The following is a 22187-nucleotide window of genomic DNA, read 5'->3' as shown; positions in this document are numbered from 1 at the left end:
ACTAGCCACCAGGAAAAAGCTAGAGGATAACTGAACCTTTCTTGGGCTTACAAATCTACCCAGGAAAGTAAGACTTGACAGTGGTGTTTAACATGGGCCCACCCAGCCTCATCCAAACCCAGTAGAGGGAGCCACAAACAGCAGAACACCAACACCCATAAGAAAAATTTGGCAGGCTCCAAAACCCACTGAGATAGCCAAAATAGTGAAACAAAGAAACAAATCCCAAATGAAAGAACAAGACAACTCTATCGAAGATGAGATAAATGAAATGTAGCTAAGCAAATTATCAGAGGTAGAGTTCAGAACCATGATCTTGAGGAAGCTCACCAGCATGAGTAAGAACATCAGCACCATGAGTAAAGATATAGAAACACTGAAAACCAACCAAGTGGAAATGAAGAATGACATAGCAGAAATTAAGAACACATTGGAAGGACTAACCACAGAGTAGAGGAAGCTGAGGACCAGATCAGTGAATTAGAAGACAAGGTAGAAAAAATACTTCAAAAGTTCGTATGGAACCAAAAAGGATCTCGAAGAGCCATAGCAATCTTGAAAAAGAAGAACAAAGTTGGAGGTATCACATTACCAGATTTCAGGTTATACTACAAAGCCACTGTAATAAAAACAGCCTGGTACTGGCACAAGAACAGGCATATAGATCAGTGGAACAGAACAGAAAACCCGGAAATGGACCCAAGACAATATGCTCAATTAATATTTGACAAAGAGGGGAAAAGCATACAGTGGAGTAAAGACAGCCTCTTTAAAAAATGATGTTGGGAAAACTGGACAGCTACATTCAAAAAAATGAAAATAGACCATCACCTTACACCATACACAGGAATAAACTCAAAATGGATAAAAGACTTAAATGTGACTCATGAATCCATAAAAATCCTAGAAGAAAATGTAGGCAACAAAATTGCAGCCATCATACGCAGCAGAACTTTCACTGATACATCACCTAAGGCAACAGAAACATGGGACTACATCAAACTCAAAAGCTTCTGCACAACAAAAGATACAATCATCAAAATAGAAAGGCAACCCACTGTATTGGAGAGCATAATTTCCAATGATACATCAGATAAAAGGTTAATTTCCAATATATATAGAATGCTCATACAACTCAACAAAAGGAAGACAAAGAACCCAATTAAAAAATGGGCAAAAGAACTAAATAGACACATCTCCAAACAGGACATACAAATGACTAAGAGACATATCAAGAAATGCTCAACATCACTAATCATCAGAGAGATGCAAATTAAAACAATGAGGTATCACCTCACACCTGTCAGAATGGCCGCCAACAATCAATCATCAAACAACAAGTGTTGGCGAGGGTGTGGAGAAAAGGGGACTCTAATACACTGTTGGTGGGAATGCAGACTGGTGCAGCCACTATGGAAAACAGAATGGAGTTCCTCAAAAAATTAAAAATTGAACTTCCATTTGACCCAGTGATCCCACTTCTAGGAATATACCCTAAGAAGCCTGCAACACCAATCAGAAAGAATATATGTACCCCCATGTTTGTAGCAGCACTATTTACAATAGCTAAGATCTGGAAACAGCCCAAATATCCCTCAGTAGATAAATGGATAAAAAAGCAGTGGTACATATACACAATAGAGTACTATGCAGCTGTAAGAAAGAAAGATCTCTTAACCTTTGAGATGACATGGAAGGACCTGGAAAGTATAACCCTAAGTGAAACAAGCCAAGCAGAGAGAGACAAGTATCACTTGATCTCACTTATTTGTGGAATATAATGAACATAACAGTCTGAGGGGAGGCAGACCCAGAGATGTAAAAGTAGGGTACAGACTGACAACCCTCAGAAGAGAGGGTGGTGCGGGGAAGGAAGATATAAACCACAGAACTTATATGCATTATATGCATGTGTGCATAACCGATGGACACGGACAACAAAGCTGGGGACAGGGCAGGGAGGGACAGGGATGGGGGAATCAGTGGGGGGAAAAGGAGAAACATCTGTAACAAAAATAAATAAATTAATTAATAAAAAAAGGATTAGATACATAAGTGTAGTTATGTTTATTTGCATGGATTATTATACATACTTATATTCCCTATCTCTCTGCAATGAGAAGACCTAGTAGCAAGCAATGGCACCTCCGTCATAATAAGCACATCTAGAGCCCAGATCTTGGATTCTAAATGCCACTGTCCATTTAGATATATTTGGAATGCATCAAGATTCCTTGCGTATTCAACATTGTGGCAGAAAAAATAGTTACAGCTATTTTAATATTCTATCCCTAAATTACTAATTTTTGTTCACTAGGGTAAAAGCATCAGTACATCAAACAAATACTTTTCTATTAATTTTAAAGAAATTAAAGAAGACATGTCCTTAATATCAGTGAATTAGAGCAGAGGTTTTCTAATCATATTAAAAGGAAAATACTTGTTGTTGATGGCAAGCCAAAAAGCAACTAAGGAACCCTCAGCTCTGCAAGTCAATGATCCCAAGGCCGGTGTATACTGTGTGTAGGTAATGCTTATACTTGTTCTAATAATAACTGATTTATCTCTTCACCCAATATCTCTAATAAAGGAACAAGAGGTTTTTATTTTTGATTAGGACTCCCAAATATATTCTTTAATAAACATATTTCTTTATTACAAATGAATTTATGAAATATGTATAATAAGCAATATCTAGTTTCTAAAAACTGAGAATAGTGAGATAAATATACCATAAGCCACACTTCACAGGTATACTGCAATAGAACGCATATGAAAAATACACAGTTAAAATATAAGGTATAAGTTCTCAGAGTTGCAAAACAATAAATAGGATGTGTTCTGGGAAGCAAATATAAGTTGATAAATAAATTCTGACAGGAGACGGTTTTCAGAGTAATATGGCATTTGAAGAGGACCATGAAAGATTGGCTTTGAAAAAAGTATGAAAATGCTAAGCTGCGCAAATCTAATGTGTTAAGACATTGCAAATAATAAATAAAAAAATAGGTAAATATTTTTATGTGCCTTGAGTCCAGGGCAGTTAGTTAGGTACTGCCTTTAAAAGGCTGCAAAAAAAAAAAAAAATAGTTAGAAGGCATTGTGTTAAACCACTGTCATTTCATTTATTCAGAGTAGATCAAGGATGATCAAGATAGGAGCAATTATTTCTGTCCCCAAAGTTTCTATTTTTCTACAGGGACCAGTAGTCATCCTGGGTATGACTTTCTCATGGTTGTGGCAGAAATGAAACAGAGAGCATCTCATGGCTGTGTCACATCTGCCAACATCCCATTAGCCAAACAAGTCATATGGTCAGGCCCTGAATCAAACAGTAGAGAATGTTACTTTCTCCTTATAAGTACTGGGTAGAGAGTGAATATTCGCAAAATAATCTTGCACAAAAAGCATATTAGTTTTCTTTCAACAAAATATCCTCTCTGCATTCTACAATTCTATGGTTTTCCCTTCTTATTTGAATATTTCTGAATTAAGGAACAATAAATAATTTTTACAGATGTCTACCCTATGAGCAGCTAAAGTATTGAAAGTCAAGGTAGTAGATTGTGTAACTCATGCAAAAACACAAATTAAAGTTTACTGTATTTACTCTATTTATGATCATTGAAAAGAGTATATTAAGTGTTCATGTTGGTAGCACATTTACTGAAATTGGAATGATACAGAGTAGATCAGCATGGTCCCTGCAGAAACATGACATGCAAATTCATGAAGCATTCTGTATTTTTGTATAACGACTATTGTTTGAGCCAGAGAGATCCGGCACACAGTACAAGGAAGACAGACAATAATGCTGTACTGCAATAATCCAATGTGGCACATACTGCTTCAACGGCAATGGAACTACAATATATAAATGCTTCCAAGTAACATGCTCTTACACTTTAAATTTACAAAATGTAACATGTCAAATTGATCAATTTAAAAAGACCATCCATAAAGTTAAACATTTCATTGCATTCATTATTGATTTTGAAATGTTTGCCACAGAACTGAAACTGAGTTATTATAAATGAAAGAAACGTAAATGGTACGATTGATTTAAAAGGTTCATTTTAGCTAGAAAGTACTATGATAGCTAAATATAGTTTTAAATCACTCGTTTTTAGAGAAAACTGAATTTTTAAGTAAAGATACAGCTAAAATATACCAAAGCTTTTCAACTCACTCCTCTATCAGTGGGCACTTGGGCTGTTTCCAAATCTTAGTTATTGTGAATAATGCGGCTATGAACATAAATGTGCATATATTCTTTCTGATTGGTATTTTGGGATTCTTACGATATATTCCCAGAAGTGGGATCACTGGGTCAAACGGCAGTTCCATTTTTAATATCTTGAGGAAACTCCATACTGTTTTCCACAGTGGCTGCCCCAGTGTGCATTCCCACCAGCGGTGCAGTAGGGTTCCCTTTTCTCCACACCCTCCCAGCACTAGTTGTGTGCTGATGTATTGTTGGGAGCTATTCTGGCAGGTGTGAGGTGATACCTCGTTGTAGTTTTAACTTGCGTCTCTCTGATGATTAGTGATGTTGAGCATTTTTTTGTGTGTGTGTGTCTATTGGCTGTATGTATGTCCTCTTTGGAGAGGTGTCTATTTAGGTCCTCTACCCATTTTTAACTTAGATTGTTTATCTTCCCGGTATTAAGTTGTATGAGTTATTTGTATATTTTGGAAATTAACCCCTTTTCAGATGTATCATTGGTGAATATGTTCTCTCATACAGTAGGTTCGCTTTTCATTGTTTGAGACAGCATGGATGGACCTGAAGACTATTATGCTAAGCAAAATAAGCCAGTTAGAGAAAGATAAATATCACATAATCTCACTTATATGTGGGGTCTAATGAACAAAATAAACTGATGAACAAAATAGGTCCAGAAGTATCTATGCATGGAACAGACTAACAGATCTCAGTGGGGGGAGGGTGGGAAGAAATTAACCAAAAAATATATATGCTTATATGCATAACCCATGGGCACAAACAATAATAGTATGGGGAAAACCTGGGTGGGGCGAGGGTTGGGTTGAGGGGGAACAACAAGGAAGAAAATGGGAGACATCTGTATGACTGTCAACAGTAAAAAAATACACCTGAAAAAAATTTTTTGGTAACCAGTCCCGTTTTAGTGTATCTAATAGCTCGAAGCCTGGCAATGTGTATTTCCTAAGAAGAACCTTTGTATCCTCAAGTCAATGTCTCGCTGGAGGATTTCAAACCAGATGTCCAGTTATTGACACTCAGAAAATCTTTATGTGCCATCAATAGTGACTTCTAGTTTTCCCAGGATGAACATATTCCCACATGTACTTTCATGTACTGCCTGGGGAGAACATTAGGTTTAAAAGGTGGTGTGCTAAAATGTACTACATCAATGTGCAAGTTCATCTTTCTGCTACGTTGCCATCATTGCTCAGCAGAGAGTTCAAATGCTAATATAAGGTACTCTTAACTGTGGGTCTTCAGCTCTTGTACAAGTTACCTTATTTGCCTTAAGTGTTTAAACTCTATAGTAGAGTAAAGGCATATTTATATATTTTTTGAGAATCTTTAACTTTTAAGATCTGGAAGATCGAGCTCTCTCACACAAATTGTGTAAGGAAAATAATGTATCTGGCTCTCTAAATGTGTACATAATGGAAACCATCAATTCCTCTATACGAAGTTATGTTTTCAAACAACATCTAGAATGTGTTTTTAAAGTTTATCCTCCAGTTTTTACATGTATGGTCAATAAAACTGTCCCTAACTTACTATAGTGAAGCGATCAATATACAAATATATATTTGTATAACAACTAGAGAAAGATCTGAGAACTTTAAGTATATAAATCATTTATGATTTTCTTAAGACTCAATAAATATTAAACCCATAGATGATATATGTTAGTAATAGTTACTTTGAATGTGGATATTTATCTTCTGTCTGTATTTCAGTGGTGTTCAAAGTTTTTTTGTTTTTTTTTCTATTTGATATAAGATTGTGCCATATAAATTTCAGGAACAAGATTATGTGAATTTGTTCTTCTGAAAAAATGTGTAAGATCTACCTTAAAATATGACTCCCTCTCACCATATTCCTTTGTTCAGAATAAATAAAATAGAACCAATTGAAAATTAACAATTCACCAATTTTTAATTTATATGCAAATCTCATCAGCTTTTTAGGAATCATGCCTAACTCCACAAAATCAGTATCCCAGGATAGGATCTATATGATACTGTATCTCTGCATTTCTATGAATTCACAAAGTTTTTAAGTGCCTGCTGATCACTGAATACTGACTATACTTTAGAATGTAGAAGTAAAATATAGCACACACTACAGATCGTTTCTTGTTGATGTAATATTTCTACTATCTAAATTTAACTATTACAAAATTATGAATGGAGTAAAAGTTCAAAATGCAAAGTAAAATGTTACATTTGAGTCATCAAATTATCATTTTGTTTGAACACAGCTATTATTTAAATTTTCAGTGTGTCCAGGGTAAACAAAATACTTAATTATTCTCCTTGTTACCTGAACACTGTGATTATTTTGCTCCCTATTAAAACCATATTTTCCTCAGCACCCCCAAGAACTCGTTAGATCTAATATCATAGCCCTGATTTCTGAAAGTCAATAAATATTGATTGATCTGTAACATCTAGAGTATTTTAATTATAATTTTTTAATTTAATTTAATTTTTCCACCACCATTTATCCCCTGTATGCCCTCTTCAACTTCCCCCCACCACCCTCCACCCTCTCAGACTATTGATTCTAAGCAGAAGAGTTTGTTGAAAATTGTCCAGTAGACAATATTTTAATTAAAATATTACCTCTTATGAATATAAAATGTGTTGCATTTCACCAAAAACAGTCTCTCTTTTAAATAGGTCTTATTATTTTCTTCCTTGAATAACTTCTCCTAGAATAACATGTAGGTTTTCTCCTCAACCCTAATCTCAAATCCTCTTAAACACTTTGAGGCTGAGCGGATGCTGTCATGGTTACTTAGATCCTGAAATGGTGATAGTAGAGAGGGTAACCTGAGTTTCCCTCCATAGAAATAACCACATTACAATCATCAGTTGGATTGCCCATAGCATGCAAGGGAAATCAAAGTGGAATATTTCTCAATACGCCTATGCCCCACAGAGTTAGAAATGTGAATGTAATGACAGTTTTCTTTCTTTCTTCCTTTTTAAGAGTAGCCTATTGATTTTTAGAGAGAGAAGAAGGGAGAAGAGAAAAACACCAATGTGAGAGTGGAACGTGGATAGGCTGCCTCTTGCACGCCCCCTACAGGGATCACCAACAACCTGGCCATGTGACCTGACTGGGAATTGATTAAGCAACCTTTTGAGTGCAGGAGACACTTCCAACCAACTGAGCCCACCAACCAGAGCTAATGTTACGTTTCTTTATGAAATGCTTTTGTTGTGGGTGAATCAATAAATAGTAATATGGGTAGTACAGTCACGTTCAGGGGGCTCTGGCTTCTAATGAGTGCTCTTGCTGAGGGGCCTTTGAGAACAAGAACCAAAGGGCTTTCTTTCTTTACAAATTGAGGCCTAATTCATACCAACATTATATCTGGACTCTGTGGTTTCTGTCTCAAGGGGGTGAAGCAATCCCTTTTATTTGGTGATCAAAGGAGAAGCTTTCTGTACATATCTCTCCATCCTCTTTTCCCCATTCTGCCTTTTCACAGGCATTACTTTTCTTAAGGCAAAATAAAAGTATTAACATATTAAGCCTGGTCAGTGTGGCTCAGTGGTTGAGCATCGACACATGCATCAAGAGGTTGCTGGTTCAATTCCTGGTCAGGGCACATGCCCAGGTTGTGGGCCCGATCCCCAGTGGGGGCACACAGGAGGTGGCCAATCGATGTTCTCTCTCTTTGATGTTTCTATCTCTTTCTCCCTCTCCCTTCCTCTCTCTCTAAAATCAATAAAGAAAAAAAATTTTTAAGTATTAACATATTAAGCCATGTTAATCATGGAATGTACTAAAAAATTATCATTTTTATCCATTTAGCTATTCATTCACTTAGTTCATATCTATCTGGAAGTTCAATGATTGCAGGCACTTAATCTAATTTGTGGGGTTGCTTCAGTGACCAAGACAAACCTGGTTCTTGCTCTCAGGGAGCTATGTTCCACCATTTAAAGTTTATCACTCTCTTCTGCATTTTTTTCTATGCTTTCCTGTTTTTGAAGTTTCTATTAACCTATCATCAAATTGACTTATTCTTTCCTCAGTCATGATGATTCTACTCATGAGCCTATCAAAGGCAACTTTTAAACAGTATTTTTGATTTCTAGCATTTCCTTTTACTTCTCTTAGAGTTTCTATCTCTCTACTTACATACCTACCTGTTCTTGCATGTTGTACATTAGAAGCCTAAATGGGTTAATAAACATATTTATTGGTAATCTCTGTCTGATAATTCAAACATCTCTGTAATATCAGAAACTGGTGCTGACATTTCTTTTTTCTTTTTTTCAGATTGTGTTTTCTCTTGCTTTTTGGCATGCCTGGTAATTTTTTGAAAGCAGCCGTGTTTCAGATAATAGAAACTAAGGTAAATAGGCCTTCAGTGTCAAGGTTTATGGTAATTCAGGTAAAAGTTCGGTTGATACACATGTTTTCTGTAGCTTTAGGTACCATAACATTAAAATCATCTAGTGTCATTGTTTTTGTCACCATTCTTGACTTTGGACGTCTCTAAGTATCCCTCATGAGAAAGAGTCTGCCTCTCAACTCTAGCCCACTGTTCTTATACGTAAGCCCTGCAGGTCGAGCAGCAAGGGGCAGGGGAAGGAAAGGGTCCTAGAATCCAGTGTACAAATGCCACTTTTCAGCTCTACTCCCTCCCCTGACTTCAGTGTCCCCAATCTATTTTCTTAAAACTCTAACTTCTATTGACAATATTCTTTCCCCAAACTTTGGATGAGACAGAAATAGCAGAAGAGGCTGGATTAGGAAAAATTCCTTTCCTCTAGTTGAGATAAAGCTTTGGCAAAGTCTTTTCTTTTGGACACTAGGTCTTTGTTATGGAGGATAGTCTGGGTTTATTTCTCAAGGATTAATCATCCCCTCCTCCTGCGGGAGCCATGACGGTATATTTCTCAGATTCCCACGTGAGAATCTTAGTGGTGTCCCTGTAGGTAATGCCACAGAAGTGTGGGAAGTCCCCAAACTGTGGCCTTGGAAGTTTCTCAGTCTCAGTCTAGTTCACACTCAAGCTTCATTTGTTTATCCAAATGCCTATTCAAGTAGTCTTACTGGTTTCCTATTCCAGCCCAGTGGTAACAGGGATCATGAAGTTACTGACTTGCCTAACCCTATATATGTATTTGATATGAGATCACATGAACATCATAACTGATACTATTTTTATATATATTTAATAAATGTTGGCTTATATTTTTTACTTTTATATTAAATGCTTTAGCTCTTCCAACATCCACAGTTTTAAATTCAGCAACAAATTCACATCAGCCACATTCTCTGGCCTTAGTGCCTCTGTCCTTACTATTCCCTCACCTGTACCTTCCTTTCATTATCATATTCACGATTTGCCAAAAGTTAATATAGCTCAATAGACAGTGCCAAATTGGCAGACGAGTGTCCACCAAAGCTATTCATCTACTTCTTTTTATATTAATTTGCGAATCAACTTAATAAGTTCTTAAAGCCACTGCCATCCATTATGTACACTTGGTTTGGGCTGACAACATATACATTCTCATTTTATTACATTTTGACCTGTAGGCTCACTTCCAGCACAGAAAAGAGAATATAACCTTTGACTTGGATGTGGTGCTTTAATCCACTTTGGCAAAGGCTGAAACCACTTGGAATAGCCAATTGACAGATTTGCTACTAAGTGACCAGGTAGTACCCATGGAAACTAAAAATATGCCTTGTGAAATTATGCTTACAGATTTTTTTTTTGTCTTTAGAAGGACTTTTCTCCACCAAAGTTTATTTGAATATAAAGAAAGAGAGAAAGAAACTTAGAAAACAAATATTAGCAAAGCAATGCAAGGTCCCTTTGTAGGAAATGGCTTGCCCTAAAAGAGAGTACCGTTCCAAACCCAGCCTAAGGCCAGTCTCCACCTTTCTGTTTGCTCCTGTGAGCCCATCTGCAAGAGGCAGACGTCTGGGATTTCGAGGTGATGGCCGGGAAAACAGATTTATGAAGCTAGGTCTTCCCTAATATTGACCAAATGATGTCTTTAGACATGAAAATTTGACCTAATTCTTATTAGAAAAAGCCATCACATACGAGATAAAGAGAAAATCGAGACAAGATTCTAAATATAAATGTTTAATTTTCACAACAACATCCATAATTATTAACTAGAAAACATTATTGATAAAGCCAAACAGTACAGTGGGAAACAACAGTAGGCCCATGACTCCAGCACATTCATTTTATGTGAACAATACGTTTTCCTGAACCTTTTATATATATTTCAGGACAGGGAAAATTATTTTAATTGTACACTTTTACTTTCATTTAAAAAAATAACATTTTGTAATATGTATGCTCCTTAGTATCCTTCAGTATTGTTGAATTTGCACCATTCATCTTAGTCTCATAAAATATAATTTATATAGCCTGGCTCGTTTGGCTCAGTGGTTGAGCATTGGCCCGTGGACCAAAGGGTCTAGGGTTCAATTCCCAGTCAAGGGCATGTACTGGGTTGCAGGTTCGACACCTCGCCCTGGTTGGAGTTGTTTGGGAGGCAACAAATTGATGTGTCTCTCTCATGTGGATGTTTCCCTCTCTCTCTCCCTCCTTCCTTTCTACTCTATCTACGAATCAATGGGAAAATACCCTTGGGTGAGGATTAACAACAACAAAATCATATAATTGAATAACAGGAAACTGAAGGATTAATTGATAAGATCAGGCTTTTGTTAAGTTTCTAAGAGTTTATTTCATAACGTAAAATTTTTAATTGATTATAAGGCTATAAGATTTTAAGTTAGCATTTATTTTTTCAAAAAGGAAAAAGTTAGTTTTTTTTTAGCATTAAATAAATGTCTGGGTGGGATTTGTGGGAATAAGGGTTCAAAATTCTGTAAGTCACAGCTGAAGACCCCAAGACTTAAGAGGAGAGATAATTAGCTTTTTTATCACAGTCAATAAGTTATGGATTAATAGCTCAAATCCCCATTTGTTGATTCTCAATCCAGCGCTCCTATTGTCTTAATACCGTGGTATATTTTTCACCTTCTTTGGCCATCCATTTTTCCTTTCCTCCTTTAATTATCTGTCCTTTAACTGAAGCTCAGTACACTGATGACTCTTTTTACCTGTTCATTTTGTATTGGTATATCTGAAATTAATTCACTTGAAAATTACAAACTATAACATTTTGTTCACATCATAAAATTGAACTTGCTGAAGTTTTCCAACTCCCCCGCCCAGATCCTATATCCCTCACATAAGAATATGATTTAGCTCACTGAATCAGCAACTTTTCAGAGTAAGTCACCCTTCTGTGCCCTGCGCTCTGCTGAGATGTCTTGAAGTTTCCCCATCTGTATATCCGAAGAGGCTACACAGAGGAGAGCCCCAAGGAGGGGTGCTGAGAAGGAGATCTCGGGAGACACGGGATTGTTCTGAAATTAAATTAGCCAATCACTTTGAAATGGAGTCTCTGATATATATTTTTAAAATTCATTTGAAATAGCACTGCCTTCCAATAAGCCCTCACTATGCCAAATCCTCGTTCGATGCTGATTTTTACAACCAACTCATAAAGTTTCTGAAAATGAAGTTTGCATTGAAAATGCCAACAAACATTTAATGATATATTTAAAAAACAAAAACCACACTGGGTGCCTGAGCAGTAGAGAAGATATATATTTCCATAAATTATCCTTGTGTTTTTTCAACAGTAGAGAACTTTGGTAAATATTTATATATGATAGATATTATTAGATACTAAAATAAATGTATCTAAGACCACACTTATGGGCATTACAACTCAACAAGGATAACTGCTGGAAACTGGATCTTTTTTTCTAGCCTCGGGGCTACCTGTCACCAGAACATAAAAATTCCAAATGTTTTTTCACTCTGTTCTTCCTGTCATGCCTTTTAAAAGGAAATGGGGCGAGCTAGATTCTGTGCACCATCCAAAAAGCTTCCTGCACCTAATTGGTTTCCACATACAAAGTGGCAGAAGTTGGAAGCAGCAGAATTGGCTCACAGATACCAGCACAGGCAATGGGTTATTTTTAGCTTCCCTCCTCTCTTCTCTGTTATAGCATATTCCGTCCACAATAGCAACGTCTCACAAAGTGAGATGTCCCTTATTGTGAATTTCAAATTGTACACTGCTGGAGTCTCTGGATCCTAAAGTACCATGTAACCTCTCCCAGGCAATCATTTGGGTCTTCCCAGTCCTTTCTGCTTTGCAGTCTGGCCCGTTACCAAGTGAGAGAGTCGAGCACAGTTGAAGGAAGCCTGCGAGCACCTGTTTTACTGATCAAGGGGTGGTAGGTTGGAATTTCCCTGCAACATGGCCACACATCAGCGCCTTAAAAAAGTCTGGCATGTTAACAACAGATCAGTATCCAATGAAGCAGGCATTGTTACCGCATGGGAGGAAGCAAGTTGAAAGGTTAGGAGACAGCATTTGATTCAGCAAAGGAATTAAACCTGAAAACAGCAAAGGGGACCTCAGCTTACTGCATATTTGAATAGTATATAGTGTACTGAAAGAGCAAATGAGTATGAACTATAGTCTTCATTTATTCTTTACCATTTACTGGTGGAAATTCTTTTTGGGATGACAAGGTCAATAAAACAGAAAGAAGAAATCAATCATTAAGTAGTCCAGACATATAAAATCAAAAGCATTGGGACTTGTAATACATAGGTAAAACCTGGACTTTTTTAGTTAAAAAGACAATGTTTACTCTTACACTTGTCTATTTTTAGAAAATTTGTAGCTCTATTCATTCAAGACTTGCACCGTCCCCATTTGATTACAGGGCAACATTGTCTTTGCTATGGAAAATAGAATGGTAGCAATTTGAATAAGCTCAGAAGATTATGTAACAAATAAGAAACAAAGACTTAGGCATAAAAACTGTTTCATCATTTCCCTTTTATGTTTCCATTCAGGTTTTTAGAACCCAGTTTTCTTATTTAATTTCTATTGTCATGTGAATTGTGAGAATACAAGACTATGTGCACGTGGCATTTTGCATGCATGCTTGTTGAAGCCTTATACATGTGCACAGGGACGGAACAGGACTGATCGACAGGAAGGGTGCAGAGCTAAATGTAGCGATAAGATACTGGAGAATTACAGCTGAAGAATGAATGCTAAAGGTACGGAGATAAAATACTGGGGAAGAGTAAGATACTTCATAACTGGCACTATTTGGGCAGGGCAGGAAAACTTAGAGAGTTCATGAAAGACAAGCCTTACACGAACATTTAACATCCAAGCCCTCATGTAAAAATCTCAAAACTACTAGCACACTGCTATGTGTGTGTGTGCTTAGTGGCTGGGGCAAGATTCAGACATGCTGAATGTTTCTAAAAGCATTTAACAGTCCTGTTCAACAAAATGTTCTTTTACCAAAAATTGCTGCTTTCAATCTTGAGACACTGATGCTCAAAGATGGTGGAGCTCTGATCACACACCCAAGACCTTTGCTAATAATCATATTATCCCTGATATGGAAGTAAAATGTTCCAATCTTCATTCGATGTTCTCATCATTACCATTGTTTCTAGGTCCCTGGATAGCTTGTCTATAATGACTAGTAGCAGGTGCCTCACAGTGGTTCTAGTGCTTTCTTATTGCCAGACCCCAACGTGAAATCTACAGGGAACACTGTTGTCATAAGGAGGGGACATATGGGTTCTTTGTCTCTTTCCAGTAAATACAGAAATATAAAACAATCATGTCCATTAATTTAGTTTGAGTATAAAATTCCAATTTCATTTTCTCACTGCATAATTTCTTGGAGAATTTCTTGGTTATAATCCTTAATAAATTGGCAATTGCATTTCATATACTTGGCTTCTATGAAAAAACAGTTTTGAAAGTGACATCACATCAGTGTTGCAAGACTGAACTCAGAGTAGTTTGTACAATATGCCCATTGGATTTGTAACCAGGTCAGGTAAACTTATACTCTCTAGTAATATTAATAAGTATTAATATTAATATTATAAATAGTATTGAGGATATTTGCACTACCATATTTGTTTCTAATTTAGGCTGTTTATCAAAATCACCAGAGTAGTACATTTAAAAATACAGATTCTTCGTCTGGCTGGTGTGGCTCAGTGGTTGAGCATCGACCCATGCACCAAGAGGTCGCTGATTCAATTCCCAGTCAGGACACATGCCCAGGTTGTGGGCCCGATCCCAGTGGGGAGCATGCAGGAGGCAGCCAATCGATGTTCTCTCTTATCGATGTTTCTCTCTCTCTCTCTCTTTTTTTTTTTTTTTTAATCCTCACCAGAGGATATTTTTCCATTTTTTGTACAGATAGAGTGGGAGGGAGAGAGAGAGAGAAACATCGACGTGAAGGGACACATCGAGTGGCTGCCATCCGCACGACCAACCAGGGCCGGGGACAAACTGCAGCCGAGGTACGTGCCCTTAGCTGGAACCGAACCCGGGTCTCTCCTGACCGCAGGCCGACGCTCTAACCGCTGAGCCAAACTGGCCAGGGCTCTCTCTCTCTTTTCCTCTCACTTCCTCTCTCTGTAAAATCAATAAAGGGGAAAAAAAATGGATTCTTCGACCCAGTCATTACTTACTGAGTCAATGATACCATATGATATGCCATATGATGCCCTATGTATTCAGAGATAAGAAAAGTTTTGTTTATTGCTTTGTTGCTATTGATTTTTTTTCAAATTGTTTTATATTTTTTCACTAGAAAAAGAAAAAACAAGGTTTCTGTATCCATTTTTCTAACATTTTAAAAAAATTTTGGTAAAGCATACACAACATAAAATTTATCATTTTAACCTTTATTTGATTACACTGTTCAATGACATTAAGCACATTCAATGCACACTGTTGTACAACCATTGAAACTATCTGTTTCCAAATCTTTTTTCATCTTGCTATAAACAACTCTCCATTCCCCCTTCTGGTAACTACCAGCCCCTGGCTGCTACCATTATACCTTCTTTCTAAATTAATTTACTACTCGAGGTACCACATATATAGATATAAATGGAATTATATGATGAACTTATTTAACTTAGTATAATGTCTACAACACTCATCTGTGTCTTAGCATGTGTGTTTCTTTCCTTTTTAGGTCTGAACAAATTCCATTGTATGTCTATGCTGTGTTTATCTATTCTTTTTGTTCATTTTGAATGACAAAAGTCATGAAGTTATTCCTCTTTGTCAGCCATGTGAATATTTGTGTATTTGTATTTTTGTCAGCCAGACATTTATTTGCATTTTCACATTCATATCTTGTAAATTTCCTTATTGCAAACTATATTTTATCCCTTTTGGAATACATTTAATTATAAATACAAGTACTTAAATAGATTGATAGATAAATGTTGAGGAATGTATTCCAATATAACTAAAGATAGAAATGTATAGCAGTTGGATTAAAGTAAGAGGAAGAGAAAGATATAATTATTGAGCTTTTGTGTGTTAGACTCCACACATGTTATTCTGCCTGATGAGGATTATAACTTTGAGATGTCAATATTTTTGCTTTATTTTTACACAGGAAGATATTGAGACTGAAAGTTCAGAGGGCTAGTAACTAACTGCTTGGACTGGCTGATAAACAGCTCTGTAGGACTCAAATTCCATGCGATTTTCATTATGCCGCACTAGGAATACACAGACACTAATTAGAAATGGGTTGTACAACACTGTGAAGATATTTAACTATATTTAGAAATGGTCAAGATGGTGAAATTTATGTTGTGTGTTTTAAACTCAATTAAAATTTTAAAATGACGTTAGACAAACTGTAATGCTTTGGAAGAAACCCCAGTTCATGAACCATTTAGAAATATTTGATTTTCTCATAGAAGTTGTTGGTCAAGTTCAATATTGAACTAAGCAACTTGCTCCAATGCCTCAGTCTGTCAGCATTTGAGCAGAGAAAAATTTAAAAACCTGTTAAATAATATATTCTATATTTCATGTATTCTGCATTTGTATTTGAAATATTGCTTATGATATTATAATCACTATCATACACTAATTCAGCATAAATTAATTTTATATAAATTCTTGTCCAGCTGAAGGGTAGATGATTATGTGTTGCTGTGCTAATGTATATATACCCTGATCAAATAAAGTGTGCTTCACAGAAGACCAAAAAGGCTCAACTTGAAAAAGTTATTCCATAAGTCCAGTGTGAAAAAGACTCATTTTGTGTGTGACTATTTTTGTGTCTATTGGACTTAGCAGATTTCCTAAAAATAGTTAAGAGTTTATAACTATATTCTGAATACATCAATACCAAGCCCTATAAAGGTCAAGGGGAGAGCTGTTTGATGGTAATTTTGTGTCACTATGTAGTCAGCTACTTATTACGGGTAGAAATAGTAACTATGTTCCATGTTACGCAAAATTTTCAATGCACTGGACAAAGTACTTACACTGAATCATTCTTTATTCTAAAACTAGTTAAAGCATTAAAAATGCCACATTTTTTATTTGTAAAATGTTCATTCTTTTTATTTACACCACATGTACAGAAGATAAAAGTTTTTTTTAATGAAAAGTCCATTAAGTTCAAGTACTTAATATTCAAATTACATGAAAATAGCTAAATTTTAAATATATATATAAGAGAACTGTATAATCAATTACATAATAATTAATTTAAGCAAATAAACTGTTGTATAATTTTCTAATAAAAATTGTAGTCAAGGTAATAAAGCCATAGAGAATCAAAAAAGAAAGCCTTGATAGATAATCTATAATCTACAATTGTAAGGGCATTATTCTTTCTTCTCTCAAACCTATAAAGGGGCTATGGTCAATATTTCTTTTATTTTTTAAATATAGTTTTCATTGATTTTTGGAGAGAGAGAAGGAGAGAGGGAGAGAGAGAAACATTGATGTGAGAGCTAAACATCCATGGACTGCCTACACTACACTGGGAATCGATCTATAACCCAGGGCAACAACCTTTTGGTGTCCTGGATGATGCCCAACCAACTGAGCCATACAGGCCAGGGCAAGTCAGTATTTATTTTAGAAGTTGAATAGCAAGTCATATCATTTACAGACTCAGTGTGTTTTCTATAAAAGCAATCTTACATGTTTTGAATATTTAGCCTTATTTTTATTACCTTCATCCATACAAAGCTTACAGCCTTCCTTTGTTTTTCTCTTAGCACACAAATTTTTGTGTATAAATCTGTCATAAAATGAGACAGATATTTGGTGCTTTTAAAAGCTTAATTTTAAATTTTCTGCAAGGTAATAATTTTACCATTATTAGGTGGATATAGAAGCAGAAACAATTTTGATATTCAATTAAAATTTTTTAAAAACACATTGTCCCCTGGAAAGTTTCCAGCCAACGGAATTGAAATGTCTGCCCAGACATCCTGAGAAACGCTGCCAAACTGGGGAAAATAAGGGGGAGGAGGTACTCAGACCAATGGAAGAAACATGTTCAGGAATAATACAGAACAAGGGGAAGATGTAGCCATCGGGAAGCAATCACTTTTTAATGGTTTCAATAACCACAGATTATAAGAAACTATCATATAATCTTTATAATTTAATAATATTTCTAGATAATATTCTTTAGGAATATAAAAGCTTTTTAAAAATATTCAATAGACAAGGTTTATTATACTTTCTAGACATATTGAAGAATTGAATAGGGGATGAAAATTCTTTTGGTAATCTTGCCTTACATGTTTCCACAATCATATTATCTACTTCACACTATTTCATATATATATTTTTAAATATGTGTACAATGAATAGAGTAGAATCCTAAGAAGAGTGTCAGATTTGTAGTTTACCAATAAGTATTTTACTGAATAGTCTCTGCATATGTAAAATAATAAATGCTGGTAAAACAGAATATAAATGGTAATTTTACTCATAATTTTCTGACTAAAAAACATGCTTCTAGCCCTGGTCGGTTTGGCTCAGTGGTAGGAGCATCGGCCTACGGACCAGAGAGTCCCGGGTTCGGTTCCCACTAGGGGCACATACAAAAAAAAAAAAAAAAAAAAAAAAAAAAAAATTAGAAAAAAAAAACATGATTCTGAATAATTTCAGTATGTTCTAAGGCTATCATTTAGAAATTGTACAGTTTCATCACATAAAAAATAAATTTCACAGAAAAGTTATTATTTTTAAAAAGCCAATGTTTTATATATACAATGAAGGCAATTTTTATTATTGTAGTTATAATTCTAACAGAGAAATGTACAATAATTTTATCTCTCCAAACACTTTATATTGATTTTTAATAAGCAATTAATACCTTAGTTTATCCCAAAATGAAAAATAAAATATAAAACATTGTGAAAATAGATGAATTTGGAGCTCTGAACATTACTATTTTCAGTTTTCTTTTAAGTTTGAAAGATAGATTTCAAATTTTCTTATGTCATAAAAATAACTTTTTCTTTTTTTGAATAACAGCCCTTTCTTGTATTTGTGCATTAAAACATATGGTTAAGATGATTTTTTATTAGTTTATATCCAGTGGTTCACAGATTAGATGTTTGTTTCTTTGCAAATGTATCATGCTGCTTCTTCTATTTTGAAATTTTTAGAATAAAAATACTAAGGAAGGTCAGGAAGACTAGTGGTCCTGATTGTGATAAATATTGTATATGATCCCATTGCTATGGAGCAGGTAATACTAAGGGAAGATTTCAGCCATGTAACATCTAAATTCAGCCTTTACTATTTTCTTAATTAACCAATTCACTTTCAGAAAATTGAATAAAAACTGTAAAATATGTTTAGACTTCCACCTCAATATAGACTTGTCTGAAACATGCTTCAATGCAAGGAATTATTTACAGAAAAATATTTTATAATAAAATAATCACTAAAGATTTTAACATGAATAAAGCATAATATTAAATGAGTAATTTCTCATTACAAAACTGTGTATGTCAATTCATATCACTTTAATTTCTTCCATACATAACACAAAATTTATTTATATTAATAAACAGAATCAGCCCGACTGGTGTGGCTCAGTGGTTGAGCATCAACCCATGCACCAAAAGATCGCAGGTTCAATTCCCGGTCAGGGCACATGCCCAGGTTGTGGGACAAATCCTTAGTGGGGGGCATGCAGGAGGCAGCCAATTGATGTTCTCGCTCATTGATGCTTCTGTCTCTCTCTTCCTCTCTCTTCCTCTCCCTTCCTCTCTCTCTAAAATCAAATAAATAAATAAATAAATAATAGAATCAACCAAAGCAAACTTATACTGACTTATTTATTATATGCAATACCCTGGTTTTATAAAACCCCAAGGTATAAACCTTTGAGAACAGTTCTACTACTCAGTATCATTTAAGGGACAATACCTGTCCTCATTACATCTTTAGTGCTATCTCTAAAGTGACTATTTCAATTGTCATTTTACCTGGCATCATATATTTAAGAACTATGTATATTGCAGTGAATGGTAACCTTTATTAGACAACACCGATTTTATAGACCAAAGCCATTGAAAATATTTTCTTTTGTCTTAAAAGTTTCTGTTTCAAATTTTGTCAAGGGTACATCATGATGAAAAAACTGATTTTCAGTACTCCAAAATATCAACCTAAATATCAAGTTAAATTACCAGTATTTGAAAATGCAGCTAAATACATGTTTATATCTATATTTATATCTATCTATATCATTAATATGTACACACACATACACCATTAATACACAAGCAACACTGTAATATAGCACAACTATGCTTTAGCCTGTAAAAGAAACAGAATATAATTTATTCATTATATTAAAAATATTGCACACAATGTAATATACAGATGATATAGTACAGAGTTGGACACATAAAACTTAAATAACGTTATTAATTTACTTTTAAAAAATATAATGTATAGAGAGAGTACTGAAATAAATAAAATCAGAATGAAAGAGAAGATGTTACAGCTGATACCACAGAAATCCAAAGGATGGTAAGAGAATACTATGAAAAATACAGGCCAACAATTTCGAAACCTAGAAGAAAAAGATAAATTCCTAGAAACATGCAACCTACAACCTTCAAAGACTAACATCATAACCACACAGAAAATATGAAAATGTTGATTATGAGCAAGATGTTGAATCAGTAATCAAAAACCTCCCAACAAACAAACATTCTTCAGTGATGAGTCCTATCAAATATTCACAGAATTAATACCAGTTCTTCACATATTCTTCTAAAAAATATGAGGAGTGGGGAGGGCTGTATTAAGAAGGCGAAGGGATTAATAAGAAACAAACCTCATAAACAAAGAGGACAGAATGGTGATTATCAGAGAGAAAAGGGGTAGGAGGAGGTAGGAAAGGACAAAGTGGACAATAAATGTTGACGGAAGGAGACCTGCCCTGGGTGGTGATCATACAATGTAATATACAGATGATGTATGATAGAACTGTACACCTGAACCCTATATAATTTTATTTACTAATGTCACCTAAATAAATTTAATAGAAAAGAAAAAAGAACATCCGCTACAGTGAAGTGCATCTAGCATTTATTCTTCAGTAACACACAAGGCAATGTTTTAAAGACTCTAGGACCTAGCAGCCAGGTCTTTGTTCTTAATACCATTCTCCAAAAGAGGAACCATTCCTTAGAGAAATAGCTGGTTTGACGACTAGTGCGGATACAAGATGAGGCTGTAGAGCTAGAAAGAAAGTACTTAAAAAGCAACTCCATATTAGTGGAGATATGTCACTGGGACACAAGAGTCAGCCCAAAGAATGCCCAGTGGCCAAAGCTGGAACAATTTGACCAACAAAATCAATACAATTGGATTATAACTCAACTTATACAATGAGTATTTAAGAGCCCACACTGATATAAATAAAATATTGAATGAATAAATAAAAGGGAGAGAATAGACAAATGTCCACTGCAAAAGAATTTCAAACAATTTCTATAGATACTTTGCCCTCAACAGAGAGAACATAAGTCCATTATACTTAAGTGAGGGCTGCACAGAGTGACTTCCTTGCAGAAGCACAGTATGGAAAAGGTGTGGGGACTGAGTACCTTCACAATGGCGAAGACTTGACACACACTCCCCCAGCCAGAAGACCAAGGTCAAAAACAGTGATAAGTCCTATTGTTAGCAGGTTCCCTTGATATGACGTGATAATGGCATTTTACTTCTGCAAGCTTTCTACCAAAAATATATACATCCCTAGTCTAATCATGAGAAAAGAAATTAAGACAAATCCCCACTGAAAAAAAATTTGTAAAATACCTGAGTACATCTTCCCAGAACTTTCAAGAAGCATATGTAGAAATGACAGCTAAATGTACTGTGGTATCTTAAATTGGATCCTAGAACAGAGCAAGAATATTGTGGGAAAAAATGAGAAAATCTGAATTAAATGTAGACTTTAGTGAATAATAATGTATTAATAGCAGCTTACTAGCTGTGATGAATATACTATACTAAGGTACAATGTTCATAATTGGTAGGTGAAACAGTATGAGGTACGCAAGAACTCTTTGTATTACAGTTCTGTAAATCTAAGACTGTTCTAAAACAAAATGTGTAGTAAACAAAAACAAAGAAAATATGTGGGGAGGGAACTCTTCTAAATGCATTTTACGAGGCCATCATTCCCCAAATAATGACCCAGACAAGAATGCTACAAGAAAAGAAAATTACAGTCCATTATCCCTGATGAGTATGGACACAAACATTTTTAACAAATATTAGCAAATCAAATTCAATAATACATGAAAAAGATCATACATAAGAGTAAGTGGAATTTATTCTAGGGATGCAAGATGGCTCAACATTCACAAATCAGTCATGATGATATACGCATTAAAAAAATGAAGAATAAAAATCATATGATAATCTCAAGAGATGCAGCAAAAGCATTTGCCAAAATTTAACATTCATTTATTATTGAAAAATAAAAACTCTCAGCAAAGCAGGTAGAGAGGGCAGGCACC

The 22187-nt window shown here is 35.2% G+C and overlaps 1 non-coding gene across 1 annotated transcript; it reads left to right on the top strand.

The window, feature by feature from the left end:
• Window positions 1-3642: 3642 nt before the first annotated feature.
• Window positions 3643-3749, top strand: LOC118631962. Its single transcript, XR_004959946.1, has one exon. It is a non-coding gene; the product is annotated as a U6 spliceosomal RNA (small nuclear RNA).
• The last annotated feature ends 18438 nt before the right edge of the window (window positions 3750-22187 follow it).

The sequence above is a fragment of the Molossus molossus genome, unplaced genomic scaffold, assembly GCF_014108415.1.
Source record: "Molossus molossus isolate mMolMol1 unplaced genomic scaffold, mMolMol1.p scaffold_m16_p_16, whole genome shotgun sequence".
Taxonomy (NCBI): domain Eukaryota; kingdom Metazoa; phylum Chordata; class Mammalia; order Chiroptera; family Molossidae; genus Molossus; species Molossus molossus.
The sequence above is the reverse complement of the archived record's forward strand: the minus strand, read 5'-3'. Positions and strand labels throughout refer to the sequence as shown.